This window comes from Falco cherrug, chromosome 5 (assembly GCF_023634085.1).
Source record: "Falco cherrug isolate bFalChe1 chromosome 5, bFalChe1.pri, whole genome shotgun sequence".
NCBI classification, from domain to species: domain Eukaryota; kingdom Metazoa; phylum Chordata; class Aves; order Falconiformes; family Falconidae; genus Falco; species Falco cherrug.
In genome coordinates, this window is record NC_073701.1 from 85,236,329 (window position 1) to 85,250,977 (window position 14,649).

At 40.6% G+C, this 14,649-nt stretch overlaps 1 protein-coding gene across 4 annotated transcripts in view; it reads left to right on the forward strand.

The window, feature by feature from the left end:
- Window positions 1-14,649, forward strand: part of PLXNB2 (plexin B2) — a 267,982-nt gene that overhangs the window by 109,660 nt on the left and 143,673 nt on the right. The window contains exon 1 of one of the 4 annotated variants that reach the window (XM_055711148.1): window positions 9,673-9,687. The exons of the other annotated variants lie outside the window; for them this stretch is intronic. The gene's annotated coding sequence lies outside the window, so the exon portion shown is untranslated. Of the gene's footprint in view, window positions 1-9,672; window positions 9,688-14,649 lie in introns of those variants that run through there. 4 annotated transcript variants of the gene reach the window in all.

Here is a 14,649-nt window from a genome sequence, read left to right on the forward strand (position 1 = left end):
ACAATTCAGAGCAGAATTTTGGAGCTCTTTGATCCATAGTGATAGCGGAAAGGAATTGGTTCTTCTGTCATGACAGTTTAATTTATTATTTTTTTTAAAGTTCTGTGTAGCCTTATGTGGTATTATGGAGCAAACCCTTCCCCTGGCCTCCTTCCCTCTGCTCCCCTGCCACCCAAATGTATTAGGAAAATTTAACAAAAATGCAGGGACTTTCGAAAGTCTGTCTGAATGTCTGCAATAATAATAATTTCCTTTGAGCAGAGGCGAAAATATGTGAATCTGCCATTTTTCCAAACACCCTGAACAAACTCATTCGTCAGACAGAAAATGTCGAGTCCCCCTGTGGCTGAGTGAAAAGTCAACAAGTTAATTCCTTAAGTAAGACAGGTTTGGGTGGTTTTTTTTTGCTTTGTAAAAGAACTATGCTGCATGCATTTATCCTCCAGCCATGGGCTGAATTCCTTTGTAATGAAGTGAAACTGTTTGGATCCTGTTTTACCTGTTCTTCAGCTTCCTATTTCACTCTTCTTTTGCTCATAATCTTTTTTTCATGCATGTTTTACTCCTGTTCAGAACAGGATAGTACATAAGCAAATAAATCCCCTTAGCAAAAAAAACTAGTGCACATGATTTATAGTTGTTGCTTTTAGCACAAATTTATTGTCCTGAGCTTCTGGTGGTTACAGTCTGCTGTAGTAGTCTACGCAGTTCGAGCTGTGTTTAGACTTTAAGCTACATTCAAAATGTTGCCATCAGACACCGAATTCCCAAAATAGTTCAAATCGGCTGGAAAACTGTAACTCTCTAGGATGTTCAGATGGGCATTCTTGACATCTGTGTCACTTGTTTGTTTTTTCTCTTTATTGGTCTTTCAGACTCCCCGGCTGGAGGGGTTCAAATCATAAAGATGGACATTTTAGAATGGGCTTTTTGGAGAGTGTGTCCATGTGTCTATCTGTCCATGTGTATATGCGCGTTTCAGGTTTCCAGCATCAAGATCCTATAATTGCTAGTATTTCTTTAGGCTTGCTGCAGTATTTCTTTAATGCAGTCCCTTGGCACTCATCTTTCCAAACTCTGCAAAATAGTCCCACCTCCTCCTCTGTACAGCAGCACAAGCTGTCAGGACAGGTTTTTTACTCTGGCATAGCAAAACCTTCCAACCCATACTGGGATACAGAGCAGGAGGAAGAGCAAGACAGTATTGGGAAGCAAGGGAGTTTCAGTCAAAGCCCTGGGCCCTGCTGAGTGTAGGAGTACAAGTCATTTTCATTCATTATTCATGTTGTTTGAGCTTTAGTTTTACTTCAAGCCTTGTTGATAACAAATTTTGAATATGTGCACTTGTAACTTAGTTTGGAAGTTTGTTATCCTCCCAAATAGCCAGCAGCTAAGAGTGTCTTTTGCCTAGATAAACCGATCCTTTAGGAATACATTTCCCAGAGTTGACCTCAGAAGTGGGTCTCCTGAACAATGTCATCATCATCTGCCTGCAGACAGGAATAACAGCAGACAATCTTCTTGGGCCGCCGACAGGGAACCTACAATGTATCTGTCTGAACAGCCAAGTCATCCATAAATGACTTCTGAGCTGCTCAAAACATGTGACTGTGGGAGAACAGGGGCAGAGAGGTGACTTGTCTGGCATTTTCACTCACCCCAGCTCTCCCTCCTGTTTGGGTTGCATTAGTGACTCCTGATTCTTGGGAGCCCCCAGGACCCTCACCGCACTCCCTTCGGCAACATGCCCCCAGCACGGGGAGGGAGTGCACGTGTCCCAGCTGTGGTGCCTGACCTGCTGGGGGGGACGACCTTTTACAGCTCTTAATGCTGCAACCTTTCCAAAAGTGCTTGGTGTGCTTCTGCTTGCTTGGCCTGCGTGCTCTGAGAGCGCTTTTGTTCACTGATCCTTCACTGTGCGTCGGGATCAGTTTTTTCAAGTAAATTGAAGCCATAAGGACTAAAAATCAGTCTTTGCTGAGTGAGCGCTGTGGGCTGCCCGGCATGCATGCCAGGGAGTGAGCGTGCCCCTTAAGAAATGCATGAAATATCCTCGTGCACTTGACAGTGCCAAACACTTCAGTGTCTGTCTCCGTTTTCCCTCCACATCATCCTTCCAAATAAATAGCTTGCTTGACACAAAAAAGGATGAAGTTAGCTTGAAGCCTGACTTGGAGTCAAAGTATACATACCGTTCTGGGTCTGGTGTTGGTGGGGCACGTCAGTTACTGCTCAACTGATGCCCAAAACCTACAGCCTGGAGAGCGGCAGCACCACTGTCAGTGCCCTGACACGAGCTCCTTGGCTGCTGTTTTCAGACCTGTAATTTCTCCTCTGTCCACCATATCCACTTAGCTGTTCCCCGGGCCCCTTTCCAGCCTGGATCGCACTGGGCTGGTCTCAGCTCCTTGGTGATGTAATACATGAGGAATGTTACATGCACTTGAGTTTCTCCTGGCAGGCATGCGCTCCTCACTGTTTGCCACTTGCCTACCCATTACCCAGCACAGCTATACCTGCCTTTTTTTAAGCTCCAGCTGTCACCATGTGGACTCCTTTACATTTTATTACCTGCTGCAGACTGAGTCAGCCAAGGGATCCCAGCCAGCAGCAGAGCATTGCTCAAGCTGACGCTACATCTGCCATTACTGCAGCACATAGGAACTCCATAGGTGGGCTCAGGTCTTCATGGGAAACCACAGGTCTCTCCTAGAAATGTCTGGCACCCCTCTAGCATTTTTACAATCTTCCACATATGCAAAAAAGAAGTAGGAAGATGCAGTAATGCTGAACTGATAGACGCATCTGAGACAAGAAGGTCGAGTTTGGTCTGCAGATCAGCAGAGCAGTGGTTTCCACTTAGCATCTTGATTGGCATTATTATAGTTGTGTATTCACATCGTATAACAGCGGGCTTTTGAATATGCTTGCCTTCAGAGGTTCTGGTGTGCTAATTGTCTGTTCTCCATATTTTGGGCCTGAAATGTGTGCAAAGAATTTTTGGAAGGAGAGATTGCTTACTACAGGTGGGTCCATGTGTTTATTACACTGTCTGGAAGGGAGCTCATTTGGATATTATTTTGAAATTCAAAACTGGTGGGTGGGGGCAGGAGAAAAATTTGTTTCTTTCTCCCTGCTCCATTCCTCCCTCTTTCCTAACATCTATCTACACCCTGGATTTCCAGCTTTTTTGGTTTTGAGGGCTCCTGCTATTCTGCTTTTCCTTAGTTTGCTTCTGTTTCATTTCAGAAATAGTTTTTTCCCATTTTCTTCCTTCTACATCACCTAACAAAACTAGTTGTTACTGTACAGCATTATCCCTATGCTTTTTCACCACAAAAGGCAGAAAAAAAAAGTTAACTAAACCAAAGGGAGGTTTGTAGCTGAGAGACCAGAGTCTGAATTTGCAAACTAATGACTAATTTCCCTAAGTACTTGCCTGCTCCTAATTACGTCTAGATGAGATTCTTGGATTGCTTGGGGCAGGCATATATTCTTTAAGTGCCTTGCACATCTGCATCATAAGAGAATAATTCTGAATTATGTGTAGCTAGTGAGATGCATGTACTCAGGATTAAATCTGGCTTCTGTGTTCTACTTTTGGGGAGGCCACAACAGCTTTAAGATCATAGTCCACCTGAGGATACTCCAGATTTTCCTAGCAAAATCATCACTTGCTCTATCATGCTTGCCCTCATGGAACAGCTTCAAGGTCTCTGGGGCTCTTGGCTCTGCACTGTTCTAAAAGTGTATGTATTTAATGCAAACTAAATGGTGTGCATATCTCATTGGGGCCCAGCTGAAGTACAGAAGAATGAATGATGGTGGTGCTTTAAAGAAAGTCAGCATCAGTCCTTCTGTTGGCAAGTTTTTGCTGAGCCTACTCCCACCTTCCTTAATTGTTACTGTGTCTGCATTGTAAGAGGCAGTCCCTCCTGAGCGCGCTCATACCCTAAGCGAACACATTTCTCCACCCAAAACTTGTTGTGACACATCTGGTTTATATTGAGACTGCTGAGTTTCTGCTAAGCCCTCCAGCACAGAGAAGTCTTTGAGACATTTATTCTGCATTCCAGCTCAGAGCTATTTGCTAGGGGAAGAGAAAGCAATGCCGTGTCTTTCCTTAAAAAAAAACAACCCCCAAACCAACAACAGCAACAACAAAAAAAAAAAGGAAGACAAAAAAAGACTACCTTTTGGAATGCAACTTGCCTTTTGTATTAACCCACATGAAGGTGAAGGCTGTAAAGGCGACAGAGCCAGGGGCTCAGCCTCCAGGGTGGAATAACTGTTGCTGTGGTCAGCACAGTATCTTCATATTTCTCTTATATCTTCCAAGGTAGTTTGTTTGCTAGTTAATGCTTGCTGCACTGTTTTCTGGTTTTAGTTTGTTGGGTTGGGGGTTTTTTTGCTGCAAGGCATGCCTTTGGCTTTGGTGGACTCTCGTTTAGAATATATATATTCTATAGTATCACTGGAATATATAGCTCATATATAACTCCTCAGGAGAGACTTAATGCATCTTTGTCACTTGTAAGGGCATTCTTACTTTGCAAAATAATTTTCTGGAGTTAATGAGAGGTGATGTGGCCACTGGCACTGCTGTCGGCTCTGCTAATAAAAAATGGATGGTTTAAGTGGTGAGACAAATTCTAGCTAAGCATTTCCTTTCACTGTCATTTACGTATTTTTTTCTTCAGAGTCTTAAAAATCACGTGTTATTGTAGATTTAAGTTATTTATCCTTCTGTTAGAGAAACAAACATAAAGCACCTATTAAAGCAGTTCCAGTGAGAACTGATATTATTATAGCATGTTTTGTTCTTATTTTGTTGCAGGCTGCAAACACTAAAATACTTCCTGCTGAAATTTGTTACAAAGTTAATGTTCTCTTTAATATTTAGGAGTGTAATTCTTGGTAGCTTCTGACTTAACTAGGGCTAATTATCCTTCTTGCCAAACACTTTTTTTCAGTCCTTTCTGTCCTGCCTTTAGATGATACGTCAGCAAAAACCTAGTAACAGCATTTGAATTAAGCTTGCTGGAAGGGAGTAGAATGAGAAAGCAAAATTTTCATTTCATTTCATAGGGTTTTTTTGAAGATTCATATTAGGTGCAAGTAATAAAATCACTAGCTTTTAATTAAATTTAAACAATACTTTGCCTAAATTGTAACTACATAATTGTAAAATAGCTATATGCATTAAGCTTCCCTTTTAATTACGAATCAGTCCAGAACACTTCCTGTAACATGACGAACACCAACATAATTTTCTTCCATAAACACCTATAGCTGGTGCAAATGGACTGTTCCTTGATTTCTGTTGTGTGCATTCGAGTTATGTTTAATTCATTGTATTCTTAGATTTCTGCTGTCTCTCAGCCCCTTCTGACTCATTTGCACAGTATTTCAAAATGTATTTGATAGTCTTTCTCAAACGCAGGCAGCAGCTTCTGTGAGGTGTGGTGGTGTTCCACCTAGGAAAACCTTTCATAGGTAGGGATCTAAGCACCAAAATAAAGTGGTCACATTAGATCTTCTTAATTATAGCCCTCCTCTAATTCCTCAGTGTCTCTACTTAATCAGTATTAAATAGATACCTATTCTCCTCACTTGTCCTTCTTCACTGTTTGTCTGAATTGGTCCTACATAAGGTCCAGATGAAACATCACACACTGCATTTGCCTTGCATGTACTTAAACTGCAATCACTTTTTCATACGGATATAGATAAAAGCAAGCTTGTGAATGCAGAAAAATAAAATCCTGAACATTGTTTTTGTCAGATACTCTGTTCCTTCTGTCTCGTAGTGCTTAATTGTACTTTTGCCACGGTCTGGTGGATGAACTCGGCTCACTGGCTGGGCTGGCACGCAAGGCGAAGGTGTCAGACACTATGTAAAGCAGGGAGAAAAGCTGCAGCAGAAACACCTGCTCCTTCAAGGCCCACCAAAGGAGCACCCCAAAGACACCGGTCCCTATGAATGCACTTGCTAAACTTCTTCCACCACTAAAGCTACCCTTCATGAAAGGTTTATAGCTCCTTTTTGAGAACATTGTTAAGCTAATCTAAGTAAACTCTGTGGAGTTAGATCTGAATGTCGTTGCTGAAAATGGTGTGTATCTGCAGTGCTCTTTCTTTCAGAGAGAATGCTTTGTTGGTCTTTCTCAAAGAAATGTCCATTGGGGGGAGGGGGGGGGGGGGCGGGGAAGTGAGTGGAAGGAATAAGGGAAGATATTTAATCTACTGGTGGTTGTTTATAGTATGAAAATAGTATAGGGGACTTAAATCCTAGATCCAGGAGGGAACACAACAAATGGGAAAGTTATTTCAACTGCATGAGAGTAAGAACCTAAATCACTCTGCTGTTTCAGAAGTCTGGAGATATCTTTTATTTTAATGAGAACCATATAGGCTTTTGTGTGTGCTCAAATGCGCAGAATAAATTGAAACTTGCTTTCTGTGTGCTGTCACACATCGCGCCTGGAATGTGGTTGTGCTTCTGGCCTGGTGAGATCAGGTTAGGGTGGGTTTTTTTTGTTCAAACATAAGGGTAATTCATTCTTCATCGTCAATTGAACTCGAGCATTTTCAAGCCAGCTGCCAATTGTGATACGTGCGCTACAGGCTTTGTGGTGTATTCTTTTGTCGCTGTGGTAAGAATTTGTGAGCGCTAGTCTGGTGACCTTAACCTTTTCGGAGGTAAAATGAGCTACTTGTTTGTCCAGACTAAAGTTTTCACTGAAGTCTTCAATTTTTGTTCTTGCTTTCATTCTTTTTTCTGTTATCTGAGAGTAATGCCCTTCCTCTATGTGTATGAACTTTGTATAGCCTAGCTAAAGCACAGAAATGAATTTATAGGTCTTAGTACCAGAGACCAAAATTTTCTTGTTTCGTTTCACCAAGGTCACCTTTTCATCCATTATGGTGGTGTATTCATGGCAGCTTTCAGAGCATAATGTTAAAGGGAATGCACCCAAGCCAAAAAAAAGTTGCCATCAAAAGGAAACATACTTGTAGGTTTCAGTTTTGCTCAGTGCCATCCTCTGCGATATTTTTCCTTCCTTAATAAATTACGACAGTGAGGAGGAGACTGTGCAAAAACATAATTATCCTAAATACATAAATGTGGGGTCTCCTGTTTTTAAGAGCTTTAAAATGTCAAAAATTAGTATTTTGTTATATGGCTTAAATTTGTTCACTATTGGCACTTCAAACTATCACTAAGTGTGAATCACCCTTATAACCAGTGTTGCACACTTTGAAAACAATGATTCATAGCACTGTGAAAAGTTTTAGGGGTCTCGCCTTCTGTCTTACTTCTTTTCTGCATGTTTGTGTGTGTTCCTCCTGTTCAAAAACACTTCTTTCTCAGCTTCAGGTTGTGTTAGAGAAAATGGCTTGTGTCTGTTGTACTGAACTGCTGTACTGGAATGAAATATTTGGAAACAACATGGTTTCTTTCATTGACAAAACACATTAAGAGATAATTGTGGAGAAAGAGCTGGTGTATCCACTGTTACATGGTTAGCTTTTCTTTCTTACAAAGTGGGCCAAAGCAGTCATTTTCAATTTGGATAAATTTTGGATCCTTTGGTAGTGAGGCTTGTTTCTGAAATCTTAAAAAGGGAAAGGGAGGTGGCAGAATAGGGTTGTGGCTGCTTCCCTCCGTCCCTTTGTGGAACACTAAGTGACCCACTCCTGTGTGATACAGTTAGTTGCAAACCCCAGTAATTCATATTTGTGCTTGAGCAATGTGAAACGAATGAGTATTGGCTTGGAGTTGGGTCTCACAGGAGGGGCCTGCAATAGCATCCAGGATTGCTGATATTTATGGAGTTGGAGCTGTTGGTGATGGCTTTGTTTGGAATAGTTTTCTCTTACTGTCTTATAGATTTAAAAAAAATAAGGAAGGTGGGTGGGTGGGTGTCAGAATTCTTTTTTTCTTGCAGTTAAAGGAAGGGGCTAGTTTAATATTCCAGCATTGTGGTTTAGCTGTTACTGTTATACCACTGAATATAGCCAAAGACAGTGTGAAACTCAAGGTATTTATAGAGCATAAATAAAGGTATTTATAGAGCATAAATAAAGGTATTTATAGAGCAGTTGGTCAACCTGCCTACCAAAAGGTTTTGAAATCCACACCTGAAGTTTATAATGTTTTATTATGCTCTGTCTTAGCTACCAAATTTAGAAAGTTATCAGTCTTTCAAAAGTTAAGAGAGTAATATTTGTGTGTCCCAAGAATCTGAACATAGTGTTGTAGCACTAGCAGTCTAGACAAAATATTTAGCTTTTTACATGACTATCAAAGATTTTTTGGTTTGGGATTTTATAACTCTTTATTTCTTCTTCCATGGTATTCCATTATAGAGTTTGAAGTGTTGGGGTTTTGTTGTTTTTTTTTTTCCCCTGAAAAATGGACCCCCTGGTACTTTTCAATTATTTTTCTTGTATTTTTCCTCTGATATATATTGCCTTGGTCACCAGATGACAACGGAACAGATGCTTTTGTTAGTCTAGCATAAAGAGTTGGTATCTGTTGGGCTTTACAGTGGATTTCCAAGTAAACTGTAGAAAATCTGTAATCAATAAGAGGATAAACTTTACATAATCACTACTTTTAATAAAACAATTTTTCTAATTTATTGGATGACAGTTTAGGGGAACATGCAAAATAAAAGGGGGGACTAAGGAAAATATAATGGCTACGTTAACAAAACAGGTGTGCATAGTCAGCTTCATTGTTCAATACAAACAGGTCTTGCAAACCATAGGGTAAAACCCTGATCTGTGAGTGATACTGAAGACGAGTCAAACACGGAGCAAGTTTTCTTTCTTCCACGTTGCTAACATTTAGAAGGAATAGTAACTCAAATACCTCCAGGGATCTAGATGGAGAGCTGGATGAGGAAACCAAAAGTGCAGAGAATATGGAAACTACGTGATCACCCTGAGAGGAAAAACACTGTCTGCTGGTCTGTAGGCACTGCTGTGCTTGTGCACCCCGTGCATGGGCTTTCCTCTGCAACTGATAGATGAGAGGTGAGCATATAGGCTTCTCTCAGATCTAGTAATAAAGGAGTGATTGTAAACTTCTTTTCCTCCCTATTCTCCTAAACTTGTGGGCTCTTTACTCAATTTGAGGTATGGTAGAAGGACATGTTATTCAAGTAGAGTTGCAATAATTGGGTAAGTAGGAACAGAAAAGTATTCCTGAGGGTTTTCATGCAAGGATGCTGATAGCTCTTGACATTTGCTTAAGTCAATTATATATATTTCTATGTACCGGAAAACCTGCTTTTAAGGGAGAGGAGAGGTTGGGTTTTCCGGAGAGGTTGAGTTTTCTGGATCCTAGGTGTGTTTTGAGATCTGCCACAGCAAAGTACTGAAAACTAACTAGTATTAAAGGTAGGCCTGCAAATCCTGCTTTTCATCTTCTTTCACCTGACCTGGAAGTGAGGAGCAGCTCCTTCTGACTACCCAACACCTTTTGAACAAGACTGATTTCACTCTAGTGTTTATGTAGCGTTTCCCATACACAAATTTGGACCACTCCCTGTGAAATGACACAGAGCCACAAGATGCTCTGATTAAGCCTGTCAGTGAGTTTATAAACTTCTCACCTCTGATTTCTCCTTTTCTCACAGTTTCCTTTTAAAATGCTTCCTTCCTGGGAACTGTATGGTAAGTGTCTGAATGCATCAGCAGTGACTTTCATTTCACCTCCTTGAGTCTCTTATAGCAACATCTGGGAAATTTTGTTTAATTTACTTCAATGTGAAATTGCTTTCAATTTGTCAGACACCAGCTTTCTACTTTAAGTGTTTGACTCCCAAGTGAAGCACATATCATTAGCTGATATTATTTCAAGAGTTAAAGTTTGTGCAACTAATATTATAAAACAGCCAAATCCAAATATTTTGGTGACCATGATTTAATAGCTTCTCTGATGACTTTACCATAAAGAGAGATAATTAGGAAGTATATAACAGTGTTGATTTTTACTGCAGCACTTCTTTCTCTGTCAAAAGGCGCTGTTGTAATAAAACTCAGGAAAAAGAAACTAGGCAGATCTGTTTAGTTTGCTTTGCATTTTCTACTGACAGGTTCTTAGTGCTTTGGAATGGGTTATAGGAGAGGTAACAGCAGGATGTGACCTATAATTCCTGAATATTTTGGGTGTAGGCAATGCAAACACCCATATAGGAAACTATCTTTCTTAATGTTATAGTATGCAATTTAGTCTTCTACTTCCTCTATTATTTCACCATTTTTTTCCGTGTTATGCACATCACCCTATTACCTGAGTATCTACTGCATAATCTTTTCTCCACCTGCCCTGGAAGTATGCATGCATAGAGTGGAAATTAATTTGGCGTGAAATGCAAACAGTAAATAAGAATTAATGTTAGAGCTTACCTAAGCAGTGGAAGATATATACAATGTACAATAGTATTGTCACCCTAACTGTATGCAGTGAGTAATACCCTAATAGCCAAATAACCAGTCTTGTGCTTTACTCTTCACCAGCCAGCTGTAGTCTCGGCTTACACCCTATAATACGGTGATTCTTTCCATAGGGCTTGGCTATTGCCAGTTACCAGCTGAGAGAGGGAGGGACTGGGAGATGGTGAGACATTGCTCTTCCCTCCCTGTATTTCCTCCCATACCCATCTCCCCCACCCATACGAAGGCATGCAGATAAGGTGCTGGAGTGAAACAGCCACATCTAGAAGGTTCTGTGACTCCAGGAATGTGGGAAGCACATCGGATTCTACTTGTTTACATGGTCACGTATCCGAGGACATCAGTGAAAAAGTAGAGGATTCAAATGCCCTGATTTTCACTGTATTGCTGTTTATCTATTATGAGTGTGACAGACTGAAATCCCTCATGAGCAGCTCGAAGCCCCATCCACAGGCCCCTGAAATAGCATTGACTTCTGTCCTAGAGGTTTAGTGCTACATAGTGTTGTGATACTTGTTTTCTTGATAATGATACTAGCAACAGGATATCTGTAGTCTTCACCCTTTTAAGGGGTACTGTTCCCAGGTTTTGACCTTCTCTAACAGTTCAGCCGATATACTGGGGTTTCCCCCTGAAGAACCTCTCCTCTCTCCCTTCCAAACCAGAGCAGAAATAAGCCTCTTTGCCCAGACAGTAGATTAAAGGCCCTTAAACTTTTACCACCCTATCAAAGCAGTACAGAATTTAGGTGAAGATTATCAATTTACCTAAACCAGTGCTGTGTTTATTAATATATATGTGTGTGTTTGTGTATAATTAAGTGAGCCAATGCAGTACATGAATAGTGAATGGGAAAGTGCCCCATAACAAGAGTGTTGATGACTGCTGAATCTGTGCAGTGAAACCAGGAGTACTTTGAATACACCTGGAATTTGAAAAGTATGTATCCACTCAGGAGTATTAGTTGCATCATTGTGTTTAGATGACTTGTTTAATTCAGAGTTAATTATTGAATTCATGTTGAGAAACAGTCTGCTCATCTGCTGCTACTCAAAGTCTCAGGGAGGCTGAGTAAGTACAAAACAGCCATTTTGAGGAGTGATACTGAAGTGAAGGTAATTTTCTTACCTTTTAGCTGCTTTGTGGTAAGTAGTGCTTATCCTGCAATCAGGTGCACTGGAAGGTACTGCCAGTAAATGCTGATGAATTCTTCAAGGAGGGAAGCGATGAATGGAAGATATGGTTATAACTACATAAGCATTTAAAAATCTCTTTCTTCCAATTACGCTATGTGGAACAAGGATTGTAAGCATCCACTGAAGACACAATTTTTTGAGCTGCAGTGATTTATTGATTTATTATACTTTTCTCCCCTCCATGGAATCAATGGGGAGGATTAACTTTCACTTAGACTCAGCCATCATTTTTCACCAGTACTATTGCCCCATTCTCCATCCAAATGTGCTGCTGAAATGTGGCAGGTGGTTTTGTCAGTAATTGCATGCTACTTCATTCCATTTTAAATGAAAGTGTAGAGTACAGTGGCCTTCCTCTCTCATCACCAGCATACTTCACAGCCATGTGGTATTGACGGAGAAAAGGCAGAAGAGTGGGGCTCCCCTTTAAATTGCAAAGATGTGTTATCTTGCTGTATATTCCCTTAGGAGCCAGTAACTTAATTTCTGAGCAATAAGCTTCTGACCCCAGCATTGTTTTCATGACAAAAAAACCCCCAAACAAACAACAACAAAAAAAACCCCAACACAACAACCCACCCAATATTTTTCTTAATGTCCACAATTATTTTTTTTTTAATGTTAAAAGAAACTGAACAAGGTTTTGAATATTTAAAATTAGCAATGGCTATTCTGTGGATCATAGGCAAGTTTCTATTACAGCATAAATATGCTTGATCTCATTGTAAGGCTGGTAGCCATACTCTGGTAGAGGGTGGCTTTTCTTTGGGCCCAGCTGTGCTAAACACTATTATAATTAGCACGATGGTTAACTTAATCAGGGCACTTGGCTCGGGAGAGAGGTGTTACAGAGTGCACCATAATTAGCATTTTTATTCCTTTGATCCTGAGTGTGCTCTTTATTGACAGAAGTATCAAGAGCTGGTGTATTTTTTCTTTTAACACTTCAGGAGGTGGAAATATATGTGGCTGGTGAGATTACAAATTTATTAATGAGATTTTTTTAAAAAAATACAACCCTCTCGAAGGAATTAGAAGGGAAAATTATCTACATGTTTGGAAAAAATGGTATTGGGCCTCAGTCTTCATCGCTGCAGCATTTGGGCAGGTGTACGGCCAGAAAATACCTCCCGGGGCAGCTGCAGCCCTTTGGGTTGCATGGGCAATGTTAACAGCATTCTAACCATTTCCAGCGTGCTGCTGTGGACCATGTAGCTGTGTTTGGCCCTGTAGAAAAGGTGCTGTTTCCTTAAAGTGGGGAAGGGGATGGGAAAAAAAAAAAAAAAAAAGAAAGCACACAGTCCAAAGGTTTGGATAATACTATAGCAGCTAAAGCTTTACATACATGCTGGCTCCAGTCACTGAAACACAAGCATCCCATCCTACATGCCTGATGCAGGCAGGTGGTGAAAGTGTGCAGCAGAGCAAATGACTGGTTCAGTTCATGAAAAAACGTTAACATTTACGCTGTCAGACAAAATAACGAAGACTTCCAAACTTACATCTGGCATCACGGCCCTGATTGCAGGGGCAGAGAGCTGAGACACCCAGGAGGCTGTTCTCACTACATACTACTGAGTGGGGTGGTCACTCGCACCGCCAGCAAACCCAGCATGCTAAAGATCACGGACTTTTGGTAGATGAAGCAAGCTGGTGTCTGCCTTCCTGGGATGGCCTTCATTAGGCTTGATAAACACACTGTCCTCCTTGCCCACATTACAGTGGGGTACCTGTAACACTTCGTTTCTCTAGCACATCCATGCTGAACTGGGTATGATTTGTCTCAGTCGGTTTTGAGCATTTGTCCCACAATCTGGAGGAAGTGTTTTATGAACTTGGTTTTAATGACTTTGGGATGATATGTTAGCTGAGGTATTGGTAGACACATCCTCCATATTCAGCTTCCATATGGCCTCTTTTTTACTATTGGTTTAAAAAAAAATATAGCAATGTTTATAATGGAAAACCTGGGGGGAAAATAGTTGAGGTTCTCCTTGTAAGAACTCTTTGAAGGTTTTCACTCTTTCTTTATGTGTATCTGTCTCTTTCCAGCCCTTTACAAAGCGGAAGATCTATCCTGCGCCTGTGTGCTTGCAGCTCGTTTATATCTGCTTTGCCAGCAGAAAAATCATATGCTAATAGTGGCTACAGAGAATGCAGCCATCATTAAGGGACTTCCTACGTTATCCTTGACTTCACTAGATTACTTTTATCTGCTCAAGATGGATAAGTAATTTTTAAAACATTTATGTAACTAGGTTTTAGGTCAATAGCAGGTTAAACGGTTTATTTAAGTAATCTTTCCTGGCGGAAAGTATGTGGAAAGACCCTCTCTCAGTATTTTTACAAGATTATTTTCACATCAGTATTAAAGCAGCAAGCAGTCTCCTTGACAGTAGACTTGGAAGATACCCATTATTTGAGAGACATGATAAAAACAGTATAATCTTTTCCAATACCCATACAAAGCCAGCAATTGTCTGTTTCTGCCATTCCAGTTATTTATGTAATTATACTTAATGCCACACAGATTCGAGAAGAAAAAGAAATTGTTGCTGCTGTTTCTGATTAATATTTTTCCATCCTGAGATCATAAAGACAGTAAATTCCCCTTATGCTGGTAGAGAGAAGAAAGGACTATGGGTTTGCAAACAATTCAGCAGAGGAGGTGAACCGGAGAGGAGAATGTGCCTTTTTTGAGTCTGTCTCCTGTCCACATCAAGGCATCATTCCTAAAGCTCATGTACTGCTAGGAAATGCTGCCATCACATAATATCACTCTGAGATGTTAATACCTTTATTAAACTGAAGTGTGTGGTAATTTTACAGTGCATTTCAAAGGTATGGGATTTAACTATCTTAAACCTGGATATATCCAGGCTATCCTGCTTTGCCCAGTTCTTCCGTGTCGCACTCCTGGTGAAACTGTTTGCCTGTTCGGTGGCCAACAAGTGTTTAAAGACTAAGATATCTCCTGTACTGT